General features: G+C 35.7%; 1 long non-coding RNA gene across 1 annotated transcript in view; it reads right to left on the minus strand.

Annotated features, from left to right (window-relative positions):
- The window catches only part of LOC141581607 (uncharacterized), a 121,826-nt gene that overhangs the window by 45,268 nt on the left and 49,192 nt on the right, over window positions 1-27,366 (minus strand). Inside the window, exon 2 of the long non-coding RNA XR_012514320.1 lies at window positions 13,834-13,905. This is a non-coding gene — a long non-coding RNA (uncharacterized LOC141581607). The remainder of the gene's footprint in view (window positions 1-13,833; window positions 13,906-27,366) is intronic.

Below are 27,366 nucleotides of genomic sequence, written 5' to 3' on the forward strand. Positions count from 1 at the left end.
TTATAGTTCTTTGGATATATACCCAGTAATGGGATTACTGGGTCAAATGGAATTTCTATTTCTAGATCCTTGAGAAATCACCACAGTGTCTTCCAAAATGGTTGAACTAATTTACACTCCCACCAACTGTGTAAGAGTGTTCCTATTTCACCATGTCTTCTCCAGCATCTGTTGTCTCCAGGTTTTTTAATGGCTGCTATTCTAACTGGCATGAAATGATATCTCAGTGTGGTTTTGATTTGCATTTCTCTAATGACCAGTAATGATGAGCATTTTTTCATATGTTTTTTGGCCCCATATATGTCTTCTTTTGAAAAGTGTCTGTTGATATCCTTCACCCACTTTTGAATGGAGTTTTTTTTTTTATTGTTGTTGTTTGTTTGTTTTTTTCTTGTGTATCTGTTTTAGTTCTTTGTAGAGTCTGGATATAAGTCCTTTGTCAGATGGGTAGATTGCAATTTTTTTCCCCCATTCTCTTGGTTGCTGATTCGCTCTAATGATGGTTTCTTTTGTGGCACAGAAGCTCTGGAGTTTAATTAAATCCCATTTGTCTATCCTGGCTTTTATTGCCATTGCTTTCGGTGTTTAAGTCATGAAGTCCTTGCCTATGCCTATGTCCTGGATGATTTTGCCTACGTTTTCTTCTAGGGTTTTTATGGTGTTAGGTTTTATGTTTAAATCTCTGATCCATCTGGAATTAATTTTAGTATAAAGTAAAAGGTAGTGGTCCAGTTTCTGCTTTCTGCACATTGCTAGCCAGTTTTCCCAACACCATTTATTAAACATGGAGTCCTTTCCTCATTGTTTGTGTTTGTTGGGTTTGTCAAGATCACATGGTTGTAGATGTGTGGTGCTTTTTCTGGGGTCTCTGTTCTGTTCCATTGGTCTATGTCTCTGTTTTGGTACCAGTACCATGCTGTTTTGATTACTGTAGCCTTGTAGTATAGTTTGAAGTCCGGCAGTGTGATGCCTCCAGCTTTGTTCTTTTTGCTTAGGATTGTCTTGGCTATACGGGGTCTTTTGTGATTCCATATGAAGTTTAAGGGTTTTTTTTCCAGTTCTGTGAAGAAGGTCATTGGTAGCCTGATGGGGATAGCATTGAATCTATAAATTACTTTGGGCAGTATGGCCATTTTTATGATATTGATTCTTCCTAACCATGAACATGGAATGTTTCTCCATCTGTTTGTGTCCTCTATTATTTCATTGAGCAGCGGTTTGTAGTTCTTGAAGAGGTCCTTTACATCCTTTGTTAGTTGTATTCCTTGGTATTTTATTCACTTTGTAGCAATTGTGAATGGGAGTTCACTCTTGATTTGGCTCTCTGTCTGTTATTGGTGTATAGGAGTGCTTGTGATTTCTGCACATTGATTTTGTGTCCTGAGACTTTGCTGAAGTTGCTTATCAGTTTGAGAAGATTTTGGGCTGAGACAATGGGTCTTCTAGATATGCAATCATGTCATCTGTAAATAAAGACAGTTTGACTTCTTTCTTTCCTAATTGAATACACTTTATTTCTTTTTCTTGCCTGATTGCTCTGGCTAGAACTTCCAATACTATATTAAATAGGAGTGGTGAGAGAAGGCATCCTTGTCTGGTACCTGATTTCAAAGGGAATTCTTCCAGCTTTTGCCCTTTCAGTATGACACTGGCTGTAGGTTTGTCATATATAGCTTTTATCATTTTATGATATGTTCCAGCAATACCTAGTTTATTGAGAATTTTTAGCATGAAGGGCTGTTGAATTTTGTCGAAGGCCTTCTCTGCATCTATTTAGATAATCATGTGGTTTTCTCTTTGGTTCTGTTTATGTGGTGGATTACGTTTATAGACTCACATAGACTTGCATACATTTATAGACTTGAACCAGTCTTGCATCCCCAGGATGAAGCCTACTTGGTCATGATGGATAAGCTTCTTGATGTGCTATTGCAATTTATTTGTCAGTATTTTATTGAAGACTTTTGTGTCGATGTTCATCATGGATATTGGCCTGACATTTTCTTTTTCAGTTGAGTGTCTTCCCAGTTTTGGTATCAGGATGATGTTGGTCTCATAAAATGAGTTAGGGAGGATTCCCTCCTTTTGTATTGTTTGATACAGTTTCAGAAGGAATAGAACCAGCTCCTTTCTGTATGTCTGGTAGAATTCAGGTGTGAATCTGTCTGGACCTGGACTTTTTTTGGTTGGTAGGCTATTGATTGCTGCCTCTCCTTCAGCCCTTGTTATTGGTCTATTTAGGGTTTCAACTTCCTCCTGGTTTAATCTTCGTAGAGTACAAGTGTCTAGGAATTTATCCATTTCTTCATGGTTCACTGGTTTATGTGCATAGCATTGTTTGTAGTAATCTCTGATGGTAGCTTGTCTTTCTGTCGGGTCAGTGGTGATATTCCCTTTGTCATTTTTATTGCATCTATTTAATTCTTCTCCCTTTTCTTTTTTTATTAATCTAGCTAGCAGTCTGTCTATTTTGTTGATCTTTTCAAAAAACCAGCTCCTGGATTTATTGAGTTTTTTGAAGGGTTTTTTGGTCTCTATCTCCTTCAGTTCTGCTCTGATCTTTATTTCTTGTCTTCTGCTAGCTTTTGAGTTTTTTTTTTTTGATCTTGCTCCTCTAGCTCTTTTTATTTTGATGATAGGGTGTTGATTTTTGATATTTCATCTCTTCTCTGGTGGGCATTTATTGCTATAAATTTCCCTCTCAACACTGCTTTAAAGGTGTCCCAGAGATTCTCTTAATTTATGTCTTCATTGTGGTTGGTTTTGAAGAACATCTTTATTTCTGCCTTCATTTCATTTTTTATCCAGTTGACACTCGGAAGCAAGTTGTTCAGTTTCCAAGTGGTTGTGTGGGTTTGAGTATGTTTCTTGATCCTGAGTTCTAGTCTGATTTTGTTGTGGTCTGATAAATCTTTGTTATGATTTCTGTTCTTTTGCATTTGCTGAGGAGTGATTTGCTTCCAATAATGTGGTCAATTTTAGAGTAAGTGCAATGTGGTGCTGAGAAAAATATATATTCTGTGGATCTGGGGTGGAGCATTCTGTATATGTCTATTAGATCCGCTTGGTCCAGCTCTGCATTCAAGTCTTGGATATCTTTGCTAATTTTCTGTCTTGTTGACCTGTCTAATATTGACAGTGGAGTGTTGAAGTCTCCCACTATTATTGTTTGAGAGGCTAAATCTCATTTTATGTCTTTAAGAACTTGCTTTATGTATCTGGGTGCTCCTGTGTTGGGTGCGTATATATTTAGGATAGTTAGCTCTTCCTGTTGCATTGATTCTTTTACCATTGTGCAGTATCTTTCTTTGTCTCTTTTGATCTTTGTTGGTTTGAAGTCCATTTTATTAGAGACTAGGATTGCAACCCCTGCATTTTTTTTGTTCTCCATTTGCTTGGTAAATCATCTTCCATCCCTTTTTTTTGAGTCTATGTGTGTCTTTGTATGTGAGATGGGTTTCCTGAATACAGCACACCGATTGACTTTTTATCCAGTTTGCCAGTCTATGTTTTTTGACTGGGGTGTTTAGATCATTTACATTCAATGTTAATATTGTTATGTGTGGATTTGATCCTGCCATTTTGTTATGGGCTGGTTTTCTTTCCCATGAATTGACTTATCTTTTTCATTGCATTTTTGGTCTTTGCCAACTGGTTTGCTTTTGCAGTGACTGGTACTTGTTCCTTTCCATGCTTAGTGTTTCTTTCAGGAGCTCTTGTAGGGCAGGTCTGGTGGTGACAAAATCTCTCAATAATTGCTCGTCCATAAAGGATTTTATTTCTCCTTCACTTACGAAGCTCAGTTTGGCTCGATATGAGATTCTGGGTTGAAAATTCTTTTCTTTAAGGATGTTGAATTTTGGCCACCACTCTCTTCTGGCTTGTAGGGTTTCTCTTGAGAGCTGCTGTGAGTCTGATTGGCTTCCCTCTGTGGGTAATCTGACCTTTCTCTCTGGCTGCCCTTAGCATTTTTTCCTTCATTTCAGTGCTGGTGAATATGACGATTATGTGCCTTGGGGTTACTCTTCTTGAGGAATATCTTTGTGGTGTTCTCTGTATTTCCTGGACTTGAATATTGGCCTGCCTTGCTAGGTTGGGGAAGTTCTGCTGCATAATATCCTGAAGAGTATTTTCCAGCTTGGATTCATTCTCTCCATCACATTCATATACACCGATCAAGCATAGATTAGGTCTTTTCACATAATCCCATATTTCTTGGAGGCTTTGTTCATGTCTTTTCACTCTTTTTTATCTTGTCTTGCCTTCTCTTTTTATTTCATTGAGTTGATCTTCAATCTCTGATATTCTTTCCTCTGCTTGATCGACTCGGCTATTAAAATTTGTCTTTGCTTCACGTAGTTCTCGTGCTGTGTTTTTCAACTCCGTCAAGTCATTTATGTTCTTCTCTAAGCTGGTTATTCTAGTTAGCATTTTGTCTAACCATTTTTCAAGGTTTTTGGTTTCTTTGCATTGATTTAGAACATGCACCTTTGGCTCACAGAAGTTTGTTATTATCCACCTTCTGAAGCCTGTTTCTGTCAATTCGTCGCACTCCTTTGTCAAATTTTGATCCTGTGTTGTTGAGGAGTTGTGATCCCTTGAAGGAGAAGAGGTGTCTTGGTGTTTGATGGTTTGATCTTTTCTGTGCTGTTTTTTTCCCCATCTTTGTGGATTTACCTGGCTGTGGTGTCAAGGAGCTGCTTGATGAGGTCACTTGTCTGCCTGTGGGGGCACTACTGGGTTTCTAGGGACTCCTTCAGGTTACTAGGGAAGGTTCCACGCCTTTTATTGTTTATACTGGGAGATTAGGCCTGCCTCTTCCTCTAACCTGTAGGCACTGCTGGGTTGTCAAGAACGCCGTCCCATTGCTATGTAGGCTTCCTGTTTTTCTGTTAAAACATGTCCCACACCTCTAGTGGTGGGTTGTGCCCTTCCTCCACTGGGCTGGATCATTCAGGATTCATCTCAGACTGTGGCACTGGCTGCACAACCCACTAGAGTCAGAGCTTCAGCCCTCTGGGGTTTGTGGGGGAGGGTAGGGACCTGCCTAGCAGCACTCAGCAGACTCCCCCTTTCAGCTTCTTCTCTCTCCAGTCATGGGGTAGGGGCCTGCCCAGCTGCTCCGGCTTACAGCTCCCTCTCTCTCTGGGTGGGGGTGGGGGGTGATAGCTCAGTCCGCGGGCTCTTATTCAACTCCATGCTTGTAATTCCCAGCACTTGACTGGCAAAGATCCTCTATTCCGTGTGTTGCTGAGGCTTTGGGGGAAGCGCTATATCTGGACCAGAGTGCCAGAGGGGGAGCCTCCGACTCACCAGTCAGATGCACCTTCTGTGTGCAGCAGCACCCCTCCTCACCTCGGTCTGCCCTGAGTGGGCTTTGCTTACCATCCGACCAGACCCATTGAAATGCACCTGGTACCTTAGTTGGAGCTAGGAGATCTCTGGGTTTCTGCGTCTCTCTCACTGGGTGTTGTGCACTGGAGTTGTGTCTAATCAGCCATCTTGGATCTTCTCCTGATCATTCATTATTACTTAAAATGTAAATACTTGGTGGTAAGACTGTAGAGTATCTATTCAGAAATGAAATAAAGATAGATCCAAAGTTATAACTCCTTCAAGTTACCATATCTGCCCCAACAGTGAGTCAGACACCATGTGAAGAGAGAAACTAAAACCTTATTCTAAACTAATTTCTCAGTCTGTTCACCAAAAGACATTTTGCTCTTACTGACCTTCAGGCTTTAGTCTTCCATTTTCTTCCTTACTTTGTCATGCAGTCTCAAAGTTCATTTGTCCAGCTATTATCTTGGTTCATTTGATAAGAATTCTGCTGCTGCTTTTCTACTAAATATTGCTTTAGGAAGCATCTCAAATTGCTACAGTATAAAGAAATTACTAACCAATAAACATGACTTCAATATTTTTAAGTTATGTTAAGAGCTAGGCAGCTTCCTATCATACTAGGTTTTGAGTTGTCCAGTTTCTGATTCAATTTAGAACAGTAAATTTGAAAACACAAAGCTTATACATTAATAACTGTCTTAGTCTGTTCCTGTGTTGTTACTACCTGAGACTGGATAATTTATAAAGAAAAGAGGTAATTAGCTCATGGTTCTGCGGGATAACCTAGAAGCATGGCTGGAGAGGCCTCAGAATATTACAATTAATATTTTATAAATTATTAACAAATATTACAAAATATTAACAAATGAGAATGACAGATAAAGTGTCTTTGAGGAATGCAAAAAAGGCAGCACCTCTTATATGGCTGGTGCAGGAGAAAGAGAGAGCAAGTGGAGGTGCTACATGCTTTTAAACAACCAGATCTTGGGAGAGCTCACTAACTTGCATGAGAACAGCAAGGAGGAGATCTGCCCCCCAACAATCCAGTCACTTCCCACCAGGCCCCTCCTCCAACACCGGAGTTTACAATTTGTCATGCAATTTGGATGGGGACACAAATCCAAACCATGTTAATAATCAAATACATTATTTCTATGTTGAGAACACTGTTCCTCTAAACTTGAAAGCAATATTAAAATTTTTTAAAATAGCTTTTATTGCATTTTCAGCTATATACAAATAGGATTTGAAATGCATGCAATTCCATTTTAAAAACCATAAAAAATAAATTCCACATGATTTCTTAATCACTTTCTACTTTTGCCTGTAGTTATAAGAGAGTATAAACTAGTTGAAAATAAGTGAGGATGATAATGATCGTGTCACAGGATGTTTTTGAATGCCTCACAAAGAAAAATTAGCCAAATGTCTATGAATGCTAAACTTAGTTCCCCTAACTTAGTTCCCCTAACATGGGGAACTTTAGGGCATGATATATATCTGATTCATCTTGGAATACCTCCATAACACCTATTCAAGAAGTCAACAAATAAGAATGACAAAGTTTTAAACTTATATCAGCATTCCAGAATTAATATTGATAAATTCATATTGGCGTGTAACAGATTTTGGAAACAAAGTTCTATGCATGTGGGTGTCAAAAAGAATAATGCACATTTCTGAATGACTGAAGGATAGCAGATGACTTCAAAGCCACTAGCAGACTATTTACTTTTTCTGGGATCAAGGACCCTGCATGGATAAAAGGCAAAGGAAGTCATCCACCTTGAAAAAAAATATTTTCTTAAAATAGAGGTTTGCTATCTAAAGCTCCTTTAATTCCTAGGTTCAGCTCTATGAAGTCATTCTCTTTGATGTTTAATCATCCCAAATCCTATAATAATAATTTGGGGGAAAATAGGTTGCCATGGAAAACAGAGTGGGGTAGGGTTATGAGTCTAGCATTAGGAAGATTTGACCTGGTTATAAAATTTATTCATGGAAGCACTGTGGTTAGAATTTATGGGAAACCACCCAGCGTATTATGCTTGCTAAAAGGAAGTAATAGGATATATAGAGAGATGCCTTCAAACAAAGCTGTTATAAATCTGCAACAGACAATCATAACACTAAATTACTCAAACTAAAGCAGATGTTTTATGTATATTAGATTTGATGTTTTTTTGTTTGTTTATATGTTTAGGTTAACAAGAAAGCAGAGACATTGGAGGAAAGTATACAAATAGTTCTAGATTTGCTTTTCTTAAGAAAGAAATATTGTAATATGGGTGAAGAGCAGAAATACTCAACTGCTAATGAATGTAATTCCTCCACATTCTCTCATTTCACTCACCTTGTCTCTTTTTTTTTTTTTGCCTCAGATTTTGCAGTTCTAACAGGGATTGTGGTTTACATGAAAAAGTAGACTTTTTTTCTTTTAAATGGACATAAATATCTTCAGATGTAAAACTTCAGAATTTCAAAATATGGTAAAAATTTTGTCACTTTATAGGTTTTGATTTAATTTATTTTAAAAGTTTCACTATTCTTTTGATAGTAGCTGACAGATCCAATCCTGTTCCCATATGCTTTCTGCTATTTTAAAAGAAACAGTACACAATTGCCTCAGAGAAGCACCATGTGTTTCCAAAGTGTGAATCTGAAAACCATCCATCTGGGCATGTTGGCATCTTCCGGAATTGTATGTGATTGGAAGAAATGTATTCAACATTTTGCAACTCTTTGGCTACATGAGAAAGAGAATAAGGTAAAGGAGATCTTTTCCCATTTCCAGTTATTGAAAATCAAGTCTGCTCCTTTAGATTGGAATACCTTGCCCACTCCTCTGCCTGAATTGCCCCAAGCATTCATCAACATTCACAGCGCCAGTTGCCTCCTTAGTGAATTCCTCTGTCATCCTAGCTCTGTATTTGTCACACAACTAACTCTGTGCATACTCATATGAAATGCTTATTTACTTTGACTAAAATTATTTCTTCAACTGTAGCTTCTCCTATAATCTATGAACTCCTAAAATGGAAGGCAGTTGGTCTCTAATGCAATTCAATTCAATGAATAATATTACAGTTTTCCAGATACTAATCTAGAGGCTGCAGAAACAATTCTGAATGAGAGCACTTTTGCCCTCTAGAATTTACAGTCTAGCTGGAGAGATAGAAATTGAGCAAGTAATTAGACTTAAAGACGATGCTTGGTGAGGAGATAAGATAACTGCATCTGAAACCTCATGTAGATGAAAACAAAGTTGAAAGTTTAAACTTAACTTGAATATTGTTTGTATTCATGGTAGTTTTTGTTTTGCATGGCCTAGACATCTAGATTGTTAAAATCATTGTATATATTTCTTGTGAAGGTATAGAACAGTCACTAAATTATGGGCCAGGCATATTGTTAGGTTTATGTGTGTATATATACACACATAAGTTATATTATATATAACTTATAGTGAATTTATAAGCCCTCTATACACATTACTTTATTTTTTTTGAATCTTAATCCTAAAAGTAAAGGTTTTTCTGATATCATTTAAAAAGCAGATAAATTATATTGAATGAGTATAGCTTCGAATACATGATATCAAAATATGGCCACATATTTATCAAATAAAACTAATAACTTTATGATAAACTAAGAAACTGAGAAATATTGCCACAAAACATTAAAGGCAGAGTGAATTCTGATATTTTGATCCTGTTAGAGTTGACTTAGTCATTTTAGGCTGACCTAACAGAATACCATAGACTGGATCACTTAAACAGCAGAAATGTATTTCTTACAGTTAAGAAGACTGGAAAGTCTAGGATGAAGGTGCTGCCAGATCCAGTGTCTGGTGTGGGCACTTCTCCCTGTGGTGATGACTGCCTTCTCATTGTATTCTCACATGGCGGACAGCAGGGAGAGAAGAAGCAAGCTCTCTTATGTCTTTTATAAAGATATTAATCCCATTCAGAGAGGCTCCACCATTTTGACCTAATTATCTCCCAAAGGTGCAACCTCCTAATACCAATATTTTGGAGGTTTATATATCAACATGTGAATTCTGGAGAGACATAAACATTCAGTCCAGGGCAGAGTGTGTAATTGGTTCCATTGTTAAAAGAACAATTCAGTAATAATAATAATAATAATTCCATCAGATTTTGGTTAAGTTGATTGTCATAGAATTTGGTTCATTAATAAAATAACCTGTTTCTACCTTAAATGGGCATATATTAATTAAGGTTTCCACTTATTAGTGACCAAATTCCTCAAGAGAAAGCACTGTCTCTACTTTTTTCAAACCTCATTCATAGTATCTGGATTAGGATTCTACACAATATGAGAGCTTCATCAAAGTTGAGTAAATCAACTTGGACCTCTTATTATTAAAATGCAACAACTTTAATTAATAGACACCCTATTATTGATACAGGTGTCTCCTGCTATTGGAATTTTCTCTTTTAATGGAAATTATTTTGCTATCAAAACTCTAGAATTGAATTGAAGCACTGCTTTTCAGACCAGAAAAATGTTGCAGTATATGAATTTAGGCACTTTTTGGAGGGCTGGAAGTCTGTATACTATTGGTAGGAAGAAACTGTCTACTCTCCAGCAGAAATGAGAAAAAAAGAGGAATTGTTATAAAATTAACGTGGGACCAGCTTAAAAGATGTATTGAGAGGAAAAGAGAGATTAGAATACCAGCCAGGAGGCAATAATATTGAAAGAAGTAAAGTTTTCATATCTTATCAAAAGAAAATGGTTACTTTTTCAAAGTTTTTAATGTTGTATATTATGAATAAATTTGAAATTCAAATTATTGTCCAACATGATGAATATATTTGCTACTCTGATCAGGTTTTATAATGCTCTGATGAAAGTTGTGTGATCTCCAAGTTTGCATAATAAAGAGAAAACCCTGAAAATCTTTCACTTTGTCATGCCTGCGCTGAGGGCAGATGACTCACTGTATGAATTCAAGTTAAATCACTTAACCTTTTTCTCTTATTCAACCCATCTGGGAAGCTGAATACAAGCACTTCACCATGAAACAGATGGTGAGTGAGTCTAAGCTACATTTTCCCAGATTAAAAAAAGAAAAAAAATGTGTTATAAGGACTAAAGGAACCAAATGTGGAAAAAACCCAAGGATTACATGGAAAAGAGCTATAAGCTGGATCAGACCTTTTCACCTGTAAAAAACAGTACAATGCTTACAAAATAAGTCCTAGGAGATGATCTGGGGACAAAGTCAGTAAAACCTTTTCATAAGCACCATATGTGTAATGTGGTCATTAATGATGGTATTTATAGTAAGTAAAATGCTATTTGTTTGCTTGTTCATTTACCTGTATGTCTCAGAAACAAATTTGGTTACTTTAGGATACTTTTAGGTTATCCATTTGATAACTGTAAAACTAAATGCTAAGAAAAACATCTTGAGAAAATTTATGATACCCATCTAAATTGTAGCTCCAATGAAATTTAACACTAGTTTGAAAATTAAAACTTTCCAGTAAGTTCTAGGATAATTGTTTTCTAATCTATTCTTTAAATGCATATAAATTGCTTAGAAGTAAGGCAAGTTATTGCCCCTTTCTAACTTTGGATTTTAATTTTATTATAAGTAAAATTATATACATATATATTTATATATAATATATAGCATATATAATACATATGCTATATATTATAAATAAAATTATATTAAATTCAAATGTATTTACATGTGAATATATCATCTGTCACATTTTATGGAAAGAAAATGTTGCAAAGAGAGATATTTTGATGAATAAAATAGAACATAATAAAAAGTATCTGCATCTTCTTATTTCCTGACCAGTTGGGATAAAGTTGGGAAAAATTCGCTTACCATTTAAAAGACATGGTTTGTAGATGAGGCTGGATACAAAATCTGAGAAATTCACATTATTGACTTCCACATACCACAGTTTAAAATCCAGACTGTCCCCTTCGAAATAACAATGACATTCTTCAAAGAAAAAAAGAATTCTAAAATTTGTATGTCACCACAAAAGATCCCAAATAGCCAAAGTAATCCTGAGCAACAAGAACAAGCTGGAGGCGTCACACTACCAGACTTCAAAATATGCCACAATGCCATAGTAGCCAAAACAGAAACATAGACAAATGGAGCAAAAGATATAACCCAGAATTTAAATCCGTGTATCTACAACTAACTGATTTTTGACAAAGATGTCAAGAATATTCATTGAGGAAAGGACAGTCTGTTCAATAAATGGTGCTGGGAAAACTGGATATCCATATACACAGGAATGAAATTAGACCCTACCTCTTACCCTATACAAAAATCAACTCAAAATAGACCAGAGACTTAAATGTAAGACCCAAATTATAAAACTACTGGAAGAAAACAGTAGAAATATTTACTGCATTGGTCTGGGAAAAGGTTTTATGAATAAAACCTCAAAAATACAGGCAACAAAAGTGAAAATAAACAAATGGGGTTATATCAAACTAAAGAACTTCTACACAGCAAAAAAGACAATCAGCAGAGTGAAAAGACAACATAGAGAAGGGGAGAAAATATTTGCAAACTATTCAATAGGGAATTAATACCCAGAATATACAAGTATCTCAAACATCTCAACAGCAAAAAAGCAAATGATCCCATTTAAAAATTACAAATGATCTGAACAGACATTTCTCAAAGAACACCATACAGATGGTCAATAAATATACTTTTTAAACGTGCCAACATCACTAATTATCTGGGAAATTCAAATAAAAACCATAATAAGGTATCATCTCAACCCGGTTAGGATGATTATTATCAAAAGGACAAAAAATAACAAGTACTGTTGAGGATGTGGAAAAGGAAACTCTTATACACTGTTGGTAATAATTTAAATAAGTGCAGCCATTATGGAGAAGAGTAAGTTCCCCAAAAAACTGCAAATAAAATTACCATATGACCTGGCAATCCCACTACTGAGCATTTATCTAAAGAAAAGGAAATCAGTATATGGAAGAGACATTTGCATCCCCATGTTTATGTTTATTGTAGCACCATTCACAATAACCAAGTTGTGAAATCAACCTGGATGTCCAACAACAGATTAATGGATTAAGAATTTGCAGTATATACACACAATGGAATACTATTCAGCCATTAAAAAGTATAAAATGCTTTCATTCACAGCAACATGGATGCAACTGAAGGACATTATGTGAAGTGAAATAAGCCAGGAACAAAAAGTTAAACACTGCATGTTCTCCTACATGAAAGCTAAAAAAGTTGAGTCATAGAAGTCAAAAGAACAGGGTGTACTAGAGGCTGGAAAGGGTATGAGGAATAGGAGGATAGAGATTTGTTAAAGGATACAATGTTACAATTGATAGAAAATAAATTCTAGAGTTCAATACTAGATGTAGGATAAATACGGCTAATAATGTATAGTTTCAAATTGCTAGAAGCAGGGTATTGAATATTCCAAACACAAAGAAATGATCAATGTTTGATATGATGGATATGCCAATTACTTTGATAACTATATATGAATCAAAACATCACTATCTACTCCATAAATATGCATTACCATCATATGTCAATATTAAAACAATCATTTACAAAAAATAAAAGAGACTGGACTTTGGATCTAGGAACTGCCTCTAAAGAGAGGCTCCACTGTGGTTGAGGCAAATGATTCCTCACCCAGTGCAAACATCTTTTGACTGATTCTCAAAAGCCTCTTTATATAGCAGTATAAAAATGTGTACATTTTTTCCTTCAAGGAATCACTTTTTATTGAAGTTAGGTCATATTAATATTACCAAGAAATATATATGAGGCATTTGCTCATTATACATCATATCCAGCAAGTTTCCAATGCTTAGGATAATTTAGATGCATATTGCCTTTGATGGGGAAACCTTGTCTCTCTTAGACGCTGCATATTGGTTTTCCATAACTATGTTGAATACCTTCATATGTCTTCCTTGTGGTCTGAATACTGAATATAGACTTCCTATTAATTAGAACTACGTCTCCGTCTTTCACTAAACTAATGCTGAGACATGGCATGATATTTCGGTTGCATTAGGCTAAGAATCATTTCCAATTAATCACCGTAATGAGAAGCAAGTCAATGCCCATAACTGACAGTGGGCAAGTAGTCAAACTCTCTTTATATATATTTACATTTATATAGCCCATAATGGAATATGCAAAACATAAGCTTCATATAAACACTTTCAAATAATTTTCACTCTATCCTTAAATCCAGCATAAAAGCATCTTTGTTGTGTCTGTGATAAACATAACTAATGATGTCTTATAGAGACATTATCATTTCTCTTTGAATGTTAACTTTCTTTGTATGCAAATCATACGTTATTGTCCTTCCACACTGCACAGCAAGAATAGCAATACAAAATGGATGTATTATGAACACATCACAAAGCTCTAATTGCTGGCTTCAAGTTTATGTATTTCAGAGTTGCACTCACCTTGTTACTCTCAGTGGTTGGAAACGGTCTCCAGATAGACAGTAGATTAAGAAGGAGGACGTGAAACATCATCTGTTTAAATGAGAATTATCTAGATGATTATCAAAGCTCAAATTTTATTTCAACTCCACTATAGTATACTGTCACTTAAATTATAGCATTTTAGAAGAGATAACCAAATGTATGATTACCGATGTGGCTGATGGTTCTATCAAATGAGAAAGTGCCTTTTCATGCTTATCCAGACAATTGCTGGTAACATTCTCAACATACCGTAAAGAAAGGCAAAGGAAAGAAAAGAAAGCATTTTTGGTATACTTTGTATATTTTAGGCACTATGTCAATAGCTTTTATTTTATTATCTCATTTAATCTCCTAACTCCTTCTTTGGTAGACAGATGAATAAGCTACAATAAATTTAAATTACTAACTCAGATTTTGTTCTTTCTACTACTACATTACATTATCTGCCATAAGGAGAAACTTACAGCTGTACACTCAGTAATGATTTTAGACTTCTTTAAAGTGTAATATCTTCTTAAAGACAAGTTTGCTTTTCCCCTCTAATCTCAACCTAAGTTCCTAGTGCTCCAAGGACTTCAATAGTAATGTTCCATTCAATACTCTGTGATTTTTCAGAGAGAGTTAGGATTCACCAGGAATAGTGCTTAGAAATTTTGAATTTTCACTCGAGCATAGAGGAAGAAATAGCAGGCATTTCCTTGGCCCTTTAAAAAAAAATGCTCCTTATTTTCCAGTGTGTTGGTATTTTTATATATGTGTCAATAATAATTTTAAATATATCATATTTTCTTAAATCACTGTCTTCCTTTAGTCTGAGTTTTTTGCTTAAATTTATTCTCTTAATTATGTGTGAAAACAATAAAGCTTCCAGGCTTTCATTTACATGGCTCTTTCAGCTACTGCTTTTTGTCTTTTCTTCTCTTGGGGTTTGCTTTACTCGAAGGTAAACTTTAACTTGTCTTTAAAATTGCAGCAAAAGAGGAAAAAGTCATACAGCATTATTTATTATCTTGTTATAGCTTTCATATGCAATGTTTCCTTTTTATTTTTATTGAATAGGGGTCTTACTATTTTGCCCAGGCTGGACTTGAACTATTGGGCTCAAGCAATCCGCCTACCTTGGCCTCCCAAAGTGCTGGGATTATAGGTGTGAGCCACTGCGCCCTGCCAGACATTATATTTTTAAACTAATATACAGCTAGAATATTATGTGCTGTCTGAATAATAGAAAAGAGGTTTTAATATGTGCTTTTTAACTTTGAAAAAATCATTTTAAAAACCAAAAATTAAGCCTTAAAGGACTAATAATCAAACCCTATAAAGTTACAAATGGAGTACGTTTCTTTTTTTAAAAAACTGTAATTTAATTTTATCTTATTTTAAATTATAGGGTACATGTGCAGGATGTGCAGGTCTATCACACAGGTAAATGTGTGTCCTGGTGGTTTGCTGCACCTATCTACGTATCACCTAAGTATTAGGTCCAGCTTGTCATATGCAATATTTCTTAACACCTAGGGCAATCAATAAACAATTGTTGAATCATAAAAGATGTTAACAGTCTTATGAGAACTAGACTTCTTTATGAGTTGGCCGTAAAAGCATATTCAAGAAAATGAATGTTTTCTCATTTTTAGACTAGAGCATCTCTGACAGCTCTCTTCCCCACAACAATTTAAATAATATGTAAATCATTTATATACCAATTATGTTTTCAGTCAGTCTGATCCAAGGTTTTCAAATATAGTCCCTTGAGAGAGTTTTAAAGAGAATTCTACAGACAAATAAGTTTTGCAGAAGTTTTCAGTACTCAGTAACTTCTTGGAGTTTCATATTGCACATTCATTCATTCGTCTAATATTGACTTTGAGAGGATCAGCGGTAAAGAAGCTATTTACCTTTATTGGTCATGAAACCCTTTGGGGGCTTATTCATATTCTATGAAACTTCCACTTCTTAAAAGAGACATTGGAAAATTTTGGTGCAATCTTTTGCAAGTGGAAAGATTTCTGTAGGCTGTAATGTTTAAGAAGCTGAAGTGTTTAATAATTATTCTTGTATATAGAGAAGTAGGACAGTTACAGAGATAATTGATTAAAAGTGATAGAATATTAAAAAATGCTTAACATTTGACTTGTAGTTCATTAATCTAGTTAAATGTTCCTTAGGAGAAAAAATTAGTAGCATTTGACTGCATTTTCCAATAGTACCCGATGTGCTATTTTTGGTTTTGTTTCTAAATAAGACAACATTCAGCTTTCAGAACAGTATGACCCCTAGGTCTCACCTTTCTTTAGTCTAAGCATGCTAAACTTATGGGAAAGGCTTCCAAGGGCTTCTTATCACTTGACCATGGAGAATCAGGCCATCAAGGCAAATAGCAAACAACAACCTCTTTTCAGCCCTACCCATGAAATTGGCCACAAAGATTCCAAAGGGAATCTATTACAAATAAACAGGCTTTTGTGGTTGTTGATGGTCTTGCATTTTCATGATTTTATGTCATTTTTATTTACAAATATAGAAGACTAAGATCCAACCTCCTGCCCTTTTACTTCGTAGCTAAGGCAATATGCTCATACACAATAGAATAAATTGTGTTCACTTCAGAGAGTTCATTCAGCTACCTATATAGTTTTCAAAATACCATTAAAAATTCATCTGTTTTTCACTACACACCTATTAGAATTGTTAAAATGTAATAAAAATAAAATACTGGCTGTGCCAAATCTGGCAAGTATGTGGAGAAATAGATCTCCCATGAATTACTGTTGTGAATGTAAATCAGTACAGCCGCTCTAGGAGTTTGGTTGTTACTTATAATATTTAACATGCATTTATCACATGACCCAATGACCACACTCCTGCACTTCTATAAACATGAAAATTTATGTTCATGTAAAAACTTGTAGATGATGTTCACAGTAGTTTTAACTGTCATAGCTCAAAACTAGAACAAGCAAACCCAACCCAAATGTCCTGCAATGGGTGAAAGTAATCCATAGCATGGAACATTATGCAGCAATAAAAAGAAACAAACTATTGACATTCTATTTGCAATAATATGAATGAATTTCAAAGTGTTTTTTAAATATAAATAAAAGCCAACATAAATATGTTACATACTGCATGATTACAGTTATACAACATTCTTGAAATGATGGAACTATAGGAATGGAGAACAGATCAGTGGCTGAAGGCATGGGTGAAGGAAGAGGTGAAACTAGGGTGCAGAATAGTTCTGTATCTCGACTGTGATAGTGCTCATATAAATCTATATATGAAATAAGGTTTCACAGAACTACACTCACACATATACAAAAAAAGGGAGAGAGTACGTACAAAAACCTCTGAAATCCACATAAGGTCTATAGTCCAGTTAATTGTATCATGCCAATGTCAATTTTGTGGTTTTGTTAATGCATTATAGTTACATAAAATGTTCCCATGAGAAGTGGCTAACAAATGGGTATAGGAATCTTTCTGTACTATTTTTGTAATTTCCTGGGAGTTTATGATTATTTCAAAATAAATATTTTTTTAAAACTTTCAAAATTTTATCTGTTTTTAGGAAGGCAGGTGTCTTGAGCCATTTATGCAAATCCAGCTATGTAAAATAAATTATCTGACCAATCTGAAGTTTGTCTTTGCCTAAAATCTCCTAATCATAAAGTTTTCTATCACGAAACTCCGAGGTAAGAAGTGTAGATGCTTTTGTTTATATGAAGCTAGCTGAGGTCTCACAAAGAGCAAATGTTAATAATTTCAGCTTTAAGTTTAGAAGGAAAATGTTACCTAAACAAAGACATAAGGAGGGTTTTAACTGCAGTTTCATGGGCAGCACCTTTTAAGCTATGAGAAAATTGCTAATGTTTTATTTGGTATGAATTCATAAGCGAAATGCAGAGTAGAAGGATAATAAAAAGATGGAGGGAATGGTCTGGGTAAGTACTTACGCACTTCAAAACCACTGTCAAATGTATCATTCTAGGTGTAGGACATGGTGGGATTTATCTGTGACATTATATGAAAAATCTTAAATTCCTTACTGGCGACTCCACGGTTTAAAACTACAGCATTGATAAAAAACAAAAATGGCAGGCTACATCTAGGTAATGGAATGAAACTGAACACACTCCTTTAGTGACTTCTAGAAAGATACCTATATATTTACAAAATTTACCCTGGTCACATTTTCCTTATATAAATCTGTAGATGCCTGGTATAGTAGTAAAAAATAAACAAATTGCTTAAAATACATTTTTCGTGATCCAATCATGATTAGATATGCAGTTATCTTTCTCACGTTCCATTGTCTTACCCACTATGATCTATACAATGGCTCTGCTTTCCTTTAGGCCCTTGTTAACCAACAACTTGTTGAAAACCTTCACTGAAATGTCTTAGAGGCCTTATATACCATGCCTCGATTTTAGTATGTTGTCATTGAGTGTAGTATTTGCTCTTGCAAATGTATTTCTCTTCCGCAGGTATCAGTCTTGGGTAATGGTACAAATATCCATTCAATCCCTAAACTAAACTGACCTGTCTCCTTCATCTAGCTCTACTTCTCAACACCAAATGCCCTCAACTTGCTCTCACAAACATTTTCAGATTCAGATTCTATTTGTCACTGTAACTGCTGTCTCCATCTGAGCATGTCATTCCTCTTGGGTTAAAACCTCCATTGGCTCCTTGTGTTTTTGTATTAATTTTCTGTGGCTGCCGTAATAAATTACCTCAAATTCAGTAGGTTAAAACTACACTGGGTAAAATCCAGGTGTTAGCCAGGGCGCATTCCTTCCTGGAGAATCTAGGGGAGAACTGATTTCCTGCTCATTCAGGTTGTGGGTAGAATTCAGTTCCCTTTGGTGGTGGGGCTACGGTCCTCATATCCTTACTGACTATTGGCTAAGGGACTGTTCTCTGCATCCAGAGGCCACCCAGTTCCTTAGTTTGTGGCTCCCTTCCTCCATTCCAAGCCAGCAATGGTTGGTTGAATCCTTCCCATGCTGCATCTCTCTGATCATTTGTTTATTGTTGCATCTCTGTTTGACTTAGCCAGGAAAGACTCTCAGCTTTTAAAGATTCCTATGAGTAGACTCGGGTAATCAAAGATAATCAAGGGTAATCTCCCCATGTCAAAATTCTTAATCTTAGTCACATCTGCAAAGTTTCCTTTTCCACATAAAGTAACATATTCACAGGTTCAGGGGATTAGGATATAAATACCCCCCCATCTTTGGGGGCATTAATTCTGCCTTCCAAAGATAAGAGCGAGTTTTAGGAAAGCCAGTACGTCAGGAACCGTCTCCTTCTAAGTCAAGAACCAATGGAGAGAGAAAATATGCACGAGTCAGACAGATCAAAGGACACAAAAATGTCAAGTTTTGTTTCTGATAAGGCTGATTGAGGAATTTAACTTTAGATTCAGGATAAATGGTCTAATAGCTCACCTCTGAATTAGGCTTTACCACTAAGTCACTGGCAATAGGGGCAGACAGAACATGATCCTGTGAGCTTTACCTGCAAATGAGAAGTGTGTTTTAGCTGCACACCCTCAGTTTCTTCTCCAAATCTGTCTTCCTATAGGCTTCTCTTCTGGAGAGGAGTGTGAGCAGGGTGGAGTGAGAAAACATTGGAAGTTCCTCTGCAGGGAAGCATGAGACATGGAGACTAAAAGTGTTCTCTTACAACAGTCTGCTGACTGTGTGTCTGCTATAAAAACTGTATGTCTGAGTCCAGCCCCACTTGCTATTCTGGCCTTATCTTCTGTCACTGCCCTGCTTGTACCCTGCCAGGTTTTCTTATTGTTCTTGAGTAGCAATGTCCCATATAATTCCCCTTTCTCCTATTTTCCATCTCCTCTACCTAACTGATCCTTCCAGTCACTGTGTGGCAAACTTACTCATGCTTGAAGACAACTTCCTATGCCTCCTCCTCTGTGGAAAGCTTTCTGTACCTCTTCAGACTCCCGTCTCCTAATATGATGCCGCCTTTTGATGTATTTCTGATGTCCAACATAGTATTTGCATTTGAAGCATAATGGGACCTCATGAGATGTTTTTGAATGAATCTCATGTTTTGAATAAAATCCATAATTGAATTTCTCTGTTAATTTCTTCCTCTAAGAGAAGGAATTGTCTTACTCATCTTTTTAGCCCCAGCTTTATCTCCCATGCCTGATATGCAGAATATTCTCCATAAACTTTTCATTTTAAAAAGGCAAATTAATTATTTAAATATTTCTGTCAAAAGCAGAACATATCATTGGAAATGTTCATATAATTATAAACAGATTCTATTTGGCCTATTAGCTCTCAGTTTTTAAAGGGAACTTTTGATATGTAAATCCAGAGCCCTTCCAGTGGTCAATGAGATCCTAAACTGCCCAGTGTCAGGACATTTCTCTGATCTGATTATCAAATACTAATTTCTAGCTCTTTCTCCTGTTTTGTTTTATTTATACTGGGGATAACTATATACTTAACATTATACTAATGTTATGTTTGCTACATTATATGTTGGTTTATTTTCTTTCTGTCTAAATGAATTGTAAGCCCACAAGAGCAGCCATGTTGTTTTATTGAATAGCTCTAACAGTACCTGCCACATAATAGGTGTTAAGTAAATACATGTTTAATGAATGAAAGAATGAAGAAGATAGTGTGAAATGAGAGAAAAAGTAGGACTTTGGGATAAGAGAGGGCTGATTAAAATAGTAATTCTCCAATGTTTTCATCTACCTGGACTCAAATCATTTGATGTCTAATATCTGTCTTGCATGGATGGTGGGATATTGGCAATAGTGTATATTATATACCTGGCACTTACTAAGTGTTCCAGAAATGTTGGCTGTAACTATGTCATTTGCTTTCATAGTTAAAGATTTATAAAAATTATTAATGGAGATCAATTTTCTTAGTGCCGACTGAGTTTCTTTCTGTGTACTTCTTAACAAGGAATGAAGTGAAATTCTAGGGTGCTTACCCTATTGTTATCAGCAGAGTCAAATATCCTTAATGGAGTATCGTAATAGCTACCAAACTTACTAGGAATGCCATGAAAGGATTTTAAGCATTCCTAAGCAAGAAATATTTCAAAGTCATCCAAAAAGCTCTCCAAGTTAGCTCTTCCCATTCTAACCCAGAATACAAGGCAAGAGGACAGTTTTAAGACAGCTGTGGGCTTTTGCAAAGCCAAAATGCTTTTGTGTGTCTGTACCATACAATCTAATTCATAAAAGAAAAAACCTAACCTTTCCATTTTCACATTGTTTTGTTGCATCAGCGTCCATACTAGATTTTATAATAAATTTAATTATAGTTCTAAGTAGATGGTAATATAGACGTTTGCATCGTATATTGTTTTGAATGTAGTCATAATTTTGTATCGACATCCTATGCATTTCAAAGAAACTTTGTATTCATTGTTTCTGTTAGATAGGTGGCTGTATACTGTGCACTGCAGGCATATCATCTTGATTAACCTTGTACCACCCTGTAAACTAATGTCAGTTTTCACTCTTTATTGTTGAAGCTGTGGCCCCATGCATCCTTGACTTCCTCTGGGCTACAAGAGTCAAAGTCTAGTTAGTGTGTAATGTAACAGAAAGAATATAATATTTCTTAAAAATCTGGATCAGTTCTCAGCTGTGCAACTGGTTTTATGTCTTTGCAAATCTCTAAGTCTTAGTTTTCTCATCTGTAAAATGCAGTTAGTCCAATAAAGCTAAATGCCAACGTTTAAATGAAAAACCTAAAGATGTAGTAGTTTTGAAATGTGGATACTTTATACATTTAACACCATGTGAGTAGAATGTATGTCTCTCATGGAGCTCAGTGGTCTTTTAACATACTCCCAGATTTTTCATGTAAAAAGCATATTACATATTCATGTAATAGTCCATTTTCTCTGCTTTGTTTTCAACTCTTATAATTGAATCTTGTAAAGGAAATGCTCTTCCTGCTTTTCTGAATCATAGTCAAATCATTTGGTTATTGATTCATTTATTCAACCCCTCTTATATGCCAGACAGTATTCTAGGCATTGGACTTACGGTGTTGAATGAGACAGGCAAGGCTTATATTCTCTTGGGAGTGCCCAAAACTATAAAATTACATAATTAAACAAAAATTTAGATATCTGGATTAGGATTTGGGCTATAACAAAAATAAAACAATGTAATGAGTTACAGAGTAACTTGGGGCATACATATACTGTATTTTAGGGACACCAGTCTTAGGGAAGACTTAGAGAAGACATCTCTAAGACAAACTAAAACCAGGATAAGGAGTCAGCTCTGTGAAATTTTAGGGAAAAAAGAAGTCAAGGCAAATGGGAAAGCTGGACAGATATGAGCCTGAGGGCAGAAACAAAAGAAGCCTTATATGGAGAGCAGTGACAAGGGAGAGGTGGTAGGAAATCGGGGCAGAGAGAAAGGCAGGGTTGGATCAGATAGGGCCTTTGGGGCCACCGTAAGGGTTTTGGATGGTATTCTTTATATTGTGCAATATCACTCAGGAAGCTAAGAAAACAACGTTTTTGCGAAGGGCAAGGATGGAAACCACTAGATGAATTAGGAAGCTCTAGTTATCAAGAAAAAGCAATAAAGGTAAGAGAAGGTAAGAGAAGAGAAAAGGATGAAGGGTGGGTGCTCCTCTAGAAAGGGTGATCAGGGAAGGTATCTCTGAGGAAGGTTTGAGATGGAACCAAGTTAAGTGAAGAGGAAAAGCATTTCAGGTTCCTGGATTAGGCAGTAACAGTGTGGATAAAGAGAAACGGATGAAGGATACAGAGGCGACAATATCTGCAGATGGATTCGATGTGTGTGTGGGTGTTATGGAAGGAGATAAATCCTAAGCCTTGAGTAAATGCATAAATAGTGGTTCCACTGACTCAGATATAAAAATCTAGGAAAGGAGATTTCTGAAAGGATGAGTAAATTTAAAAAAAATCCAATTAAAAAAGGGCAAAGAACCTGAATAGACATTTTTCTCCTCCCTCCCTTCTTCCTTCCTTCCTTCCTTCTCTCTCTTTCTTTTTCAATAGGGTCTCACTCTGTTGTCTGGGATGAAGTGAAGTGGCACAATCATAGCTCAGTGTAACCTGGAATTTCTGGGCTTCAGTGACCTTTCCACCTTGGCCTCCCAAAGTGCTAAAATTACTGGTATAAGCCATCATGCCCAGCTCTGAATAGACATTTTTCCAAAATAAAGGTGTACAAATGACTAACAGGTATGTGAAAATGTACTCAACATCACTAATCATCAGGGAAATGCACATCAAAACCACGATAAGCATCACTTCACACCTGTTAAGATAGCTATCATAAAAAAAGACGAGAGATACAAATTTGGTGAGAATGTGGAGAAAAGGGGACCCTTGCACACTGCGGATGGGAATGTAAATCAGTACAGCCATGATGGAAAACAGTATGGAAGTTCCAAAAAAAAAAAAAAAAAAACGACAAAGAGAACTACCGTATGATCCAGCAATTTCAACTCAATGTATGGCTGTGTATAGAGCCAAAGGAAACAAAGTTACTATCTCAGAGAAACAGCTGCAGCTCCATGTTCATGAAAGCATTATTCATGATAGCCAAGATATGGCAACAACCTGTCTGTCACGAGGAATGAATACAGAAAATGTGACATGGATAGATTAGATAGATTATTTAGATGTGAAAAAAGAAAATCTTGCCATTAGCAACAACATGGATGAACCTGGAAAGCATTACACTAAGCGAAATAAGCCAGGCAGAGAGACTAATACTAAATGGTACCACTTATATGTGGAATCCAGAGGGTAAAAGTTGAACTCATAGAAATAAATATTAGGATGGTGGTTTCCAGGGGCTGAGAGGTGTGGGGAATGGAGAGATGTTGGTCAAAATAAACAAATCCTCAGTTATAAGAGGAATAAATTTCGAAGGTCTAATAAACAGCATGGTTGACTACAGTTAATAATACCATATTGTATGTTTGAAATTTGCTGAGAGTTATCTTTTTTTTTTATGTCCTGCCTCCTAAAAAAGGTAACTAGATGAGGAAATAGATGTATTAATTAACTTGATTGTGGTAATCATTTTGCAGTATACACATACACCAAATCAACATGTACACTTTAAAGGTATACAGTATTATTTCTCAATTGCACCTAAATAAAGCTGAAAAAAGAATTTGTTTTAAGATAAAAATTTAGCTATCAGTTAGATATCCACAAAGAAAGCAGCAAACCTTCATCACAGCTTCCTCAGTTGTGATGGTTCCATTTCCCAGAGGCCCTTGGCGGGTCCACCTGGTCTGCTGCTGTCCTGGACTGACAAAAGAAACTCCTTTGTTGAGGGTTTGGCTGAGAAAGCTCAGTGAGGATCACACCTGCCCTAGGTTCTGTGAAGGTGGAGGGCAGGACCACAGCATAAATCTGGAATGTCTCCTCAAGAATCAGTTTACTCACGGTTTGAGGAGAAATACAAATACAGATATGTTGTGGAATAGAGTGAAATGGCTGCATGAATTTTAACAATGAAATAAACCCTGAAAAGTTACTATACAAAGAAGCATAATTGTGTGTGTAATACTTTAGGTAGAAGACATACAGAAATTCAAGGATAAAAATGCATAATATTGAAATGTAGAAAATGGGAATTATTGATCCTCCCTTTTAGCTTGGTTGCTTAAAAAGAGAAAAATTAGATGAAATATAAAATATTATATAAACTAGAAACAGAATTTTTATTACAAACTATATTGATATTGAGGCATTCCCAGGATTCAGGTACAAAACAGTGCTTTTCCATCAGAATGTTAATATGCATAATTACTTGCCTAATTATTTCACTTCATTTTCCCTTTACTTTTCTTATTTCTATAACCCTAATTTAGAGATCAGTTGTATTCCATTTCTATAGTTTAGCAAATAATCTACTAATTAATTAACCAATGCATTAATTTTATGGAAGGAAAAGTCATCTAGGCATTTATTTGGCATTATATACAAATGAAGTTGATCTCCTTTGTTTGATTTTTATTTAATTTGATGATCTCCAAGTGAGATATTAAAATATTTGTGGAACCTGGGTTGTAAATTCTCTGGGCAAATGTTACCACTTATTCCTATGTCTAATTCCATAGAGCTAGGCTTTTTAATGGCAGTTTAGGTAATCTATTATTCTGATATATCAGCATTGCCCCGTCTCTATTTAAACAGGAATGGAAGTCATTATGTACTTGTCTCCCTTAAAAGAAAAGCCTGCTGGACAGATTTTGATCAGAGTAGCAATGTTAAAGTTACTGGAACAGAAATAGCTTGGGTAAAAAAATATAAAGTGGCCCCAAAGATTAACATATTACTAAAATGATTCCACATCAACTTCATTAGTTCAATGATAATTTTTCTATTGTAAGTACACTGCATTTTTATTCACAATGGCATTAAGAAAAAAGGAATAATTATATTCTTTTGCATTTTAACAAAAGATTTTACGATGACAAAATAGTTTACTCAAAATAGCAGTTGAGGGGTCTGTTATAATTCTATTGTTACTTTCAGAGCATATGCCATGTCACATGCAAGATGCCAAGAACACAGAAAAATATTTTTAGCTGGGTAAAAATATGTGACATTTAAGAAAGAAATGGTAGTGCCTTGATTCATTTGTTAATTAAGCACTTCAACATTTTCTATACACAATTGTTTGAAAGTTATAGAATGCGAGAAAGATTCAATTCTTGCCTCTATGGGATTATGTTTTTAGGTAACTAAGATACATAGTTCTTTATAGTTTGTAATACATGGGAGAAAAAGAGAAAGGCAAATGGTAGATAAATCAAATGTATTCTTGGCCTCATTAGGGAGAGGCTCCAATATTAGTTTTAACAAGACAAAAGATAATACCCTGGGTTAGTCATTAAGGAAATAAATGCCTTAAATGAGATAAATAAATTTGCTTGACTAGAGGTTGAAAATAAGAAAGAAATATTGTAGGATGTGGTAGAAACTTAGATACTTCAGAAGAAATTAAACAGGGGTTTGGAAAAAATTCATGGCAGAAATTGTCTTAACTAATTGGCAAGTGCTTTCAGCAATATTTAAGATACAGGAGTGTATGGTAAGATAGAAATAGATAACATTCTGAGAGCCTAAACTCTGAACATAGACAACAAAAGCAAATATTTTAATATTTAGAAAATCTTAGAAAATCCATTCATACGTAGATATCAAAGCTATAGGTAGTAAACTATTACATGCCATGGCCACACGGTAAAATAGAATCTCAGTAATTTTTAAAGTTAAAACATTAGAATTTAATGCTGCAAGTTGTTATCTATCTTCTAAAATTAAGACAAATTAATTTCAGAGCATATTTTCCCGTGGTTATGGAAAACATAACATTGGAAGTGGACATTTTAGAATGTGTACGTATGCAAGTAACCATTCATGTCCTTAGAGAAGAGCTGAATGCAAGGAATTAAATCAAACATGATACCACACACAGATGGCTATTTATGTAGCTTAGCATTGAAAATTGGGTGTTTTGTTAGGAATTATGTCTCTGGAAATCTTCTCTGATGTCTCTGCAAATTTCTGATAAAGGCATATTTTTTTTTCCCCAATAGTGATTGATTGCTTTGACATGAATATTGGATCTTGCACTTAGGAAACATGTGTGTGCGCTCTTGCTTAAATAGCTGCCTACGGGTGGTGGACAAGGAGACCCTGAAATCTGAAAGCAAGGCACGAAAACCTGATGATGCTCCCTTCATCTTATGACCACATGCCAAGGGAAGTAGACTGAGTTTATGTAGCCCAGCCTACACAGAGGTACGGATGTCTCACGTGTAAAGATACTTAAGAAAAATAACCTGAAGTTTAGTGAATGTATTGATATCAAACTCTTATATTCTGATGGATTTTTGGAACAATAACAACCCTGGGCACAGAAGGATTTATTACACTGGTAGGCAGAATAATGACTCCCGGAGATGTCCACATCCTAATCTCCAGAACCCAGGAATATGTCATGTTGCATGGCAAGGTGGAATTAAGGTTCCAAATGGAATGAAGGTGCTAATCAGCTGACCTTAAAATAAGGTGATTATCCTGGATTGTTAGAGTAGATCCAATGAAATCACAAAGGCCTTTAAATGAAGAAGAGGGAGGCAGAAGCGCCTGAGAAGAGGTGGCAATGGAAGCAAGGTTGGAATGATGCGAAGTGAGAAAGACTCAACCAGCCTTTGCTCGCTTTGAAAATGGAGGAAAGGACTGCAGGTTAAGGACTGTGGGCAGCCTCTAGAAGCTGAGAAAGGCAAGCAAACTGATTCTCTGTTGGAGCCACCAGAAGAAATGCAGCACTGCCAACACCTACATTTTAGTCCATTGAGACCTGTTTTGGCTTTGTGACCACCAGAACTGTAACATAATACATTCTTGTTATTTTAAGCCACTAAGTTTGTGGTGTTTGTTACAATAGGAAACTAATAAAATCTCAATTGCCGTGGGTGTACC

The sequence above is a fragment of the Saimiri boliviensis genome, chromosome 16, assembly GCF_048565385.1.
Source record: "Saimiri boliviensis isolate mSaiBol1 chromosome 16, mSaiBol1.pri, whole genome shotgun sequence".
NCBI lineage: Eukaryota > Metazoa > Chordata > Mammalia > Primates > Cebidae > Saimiri > Saimiri boliviensis.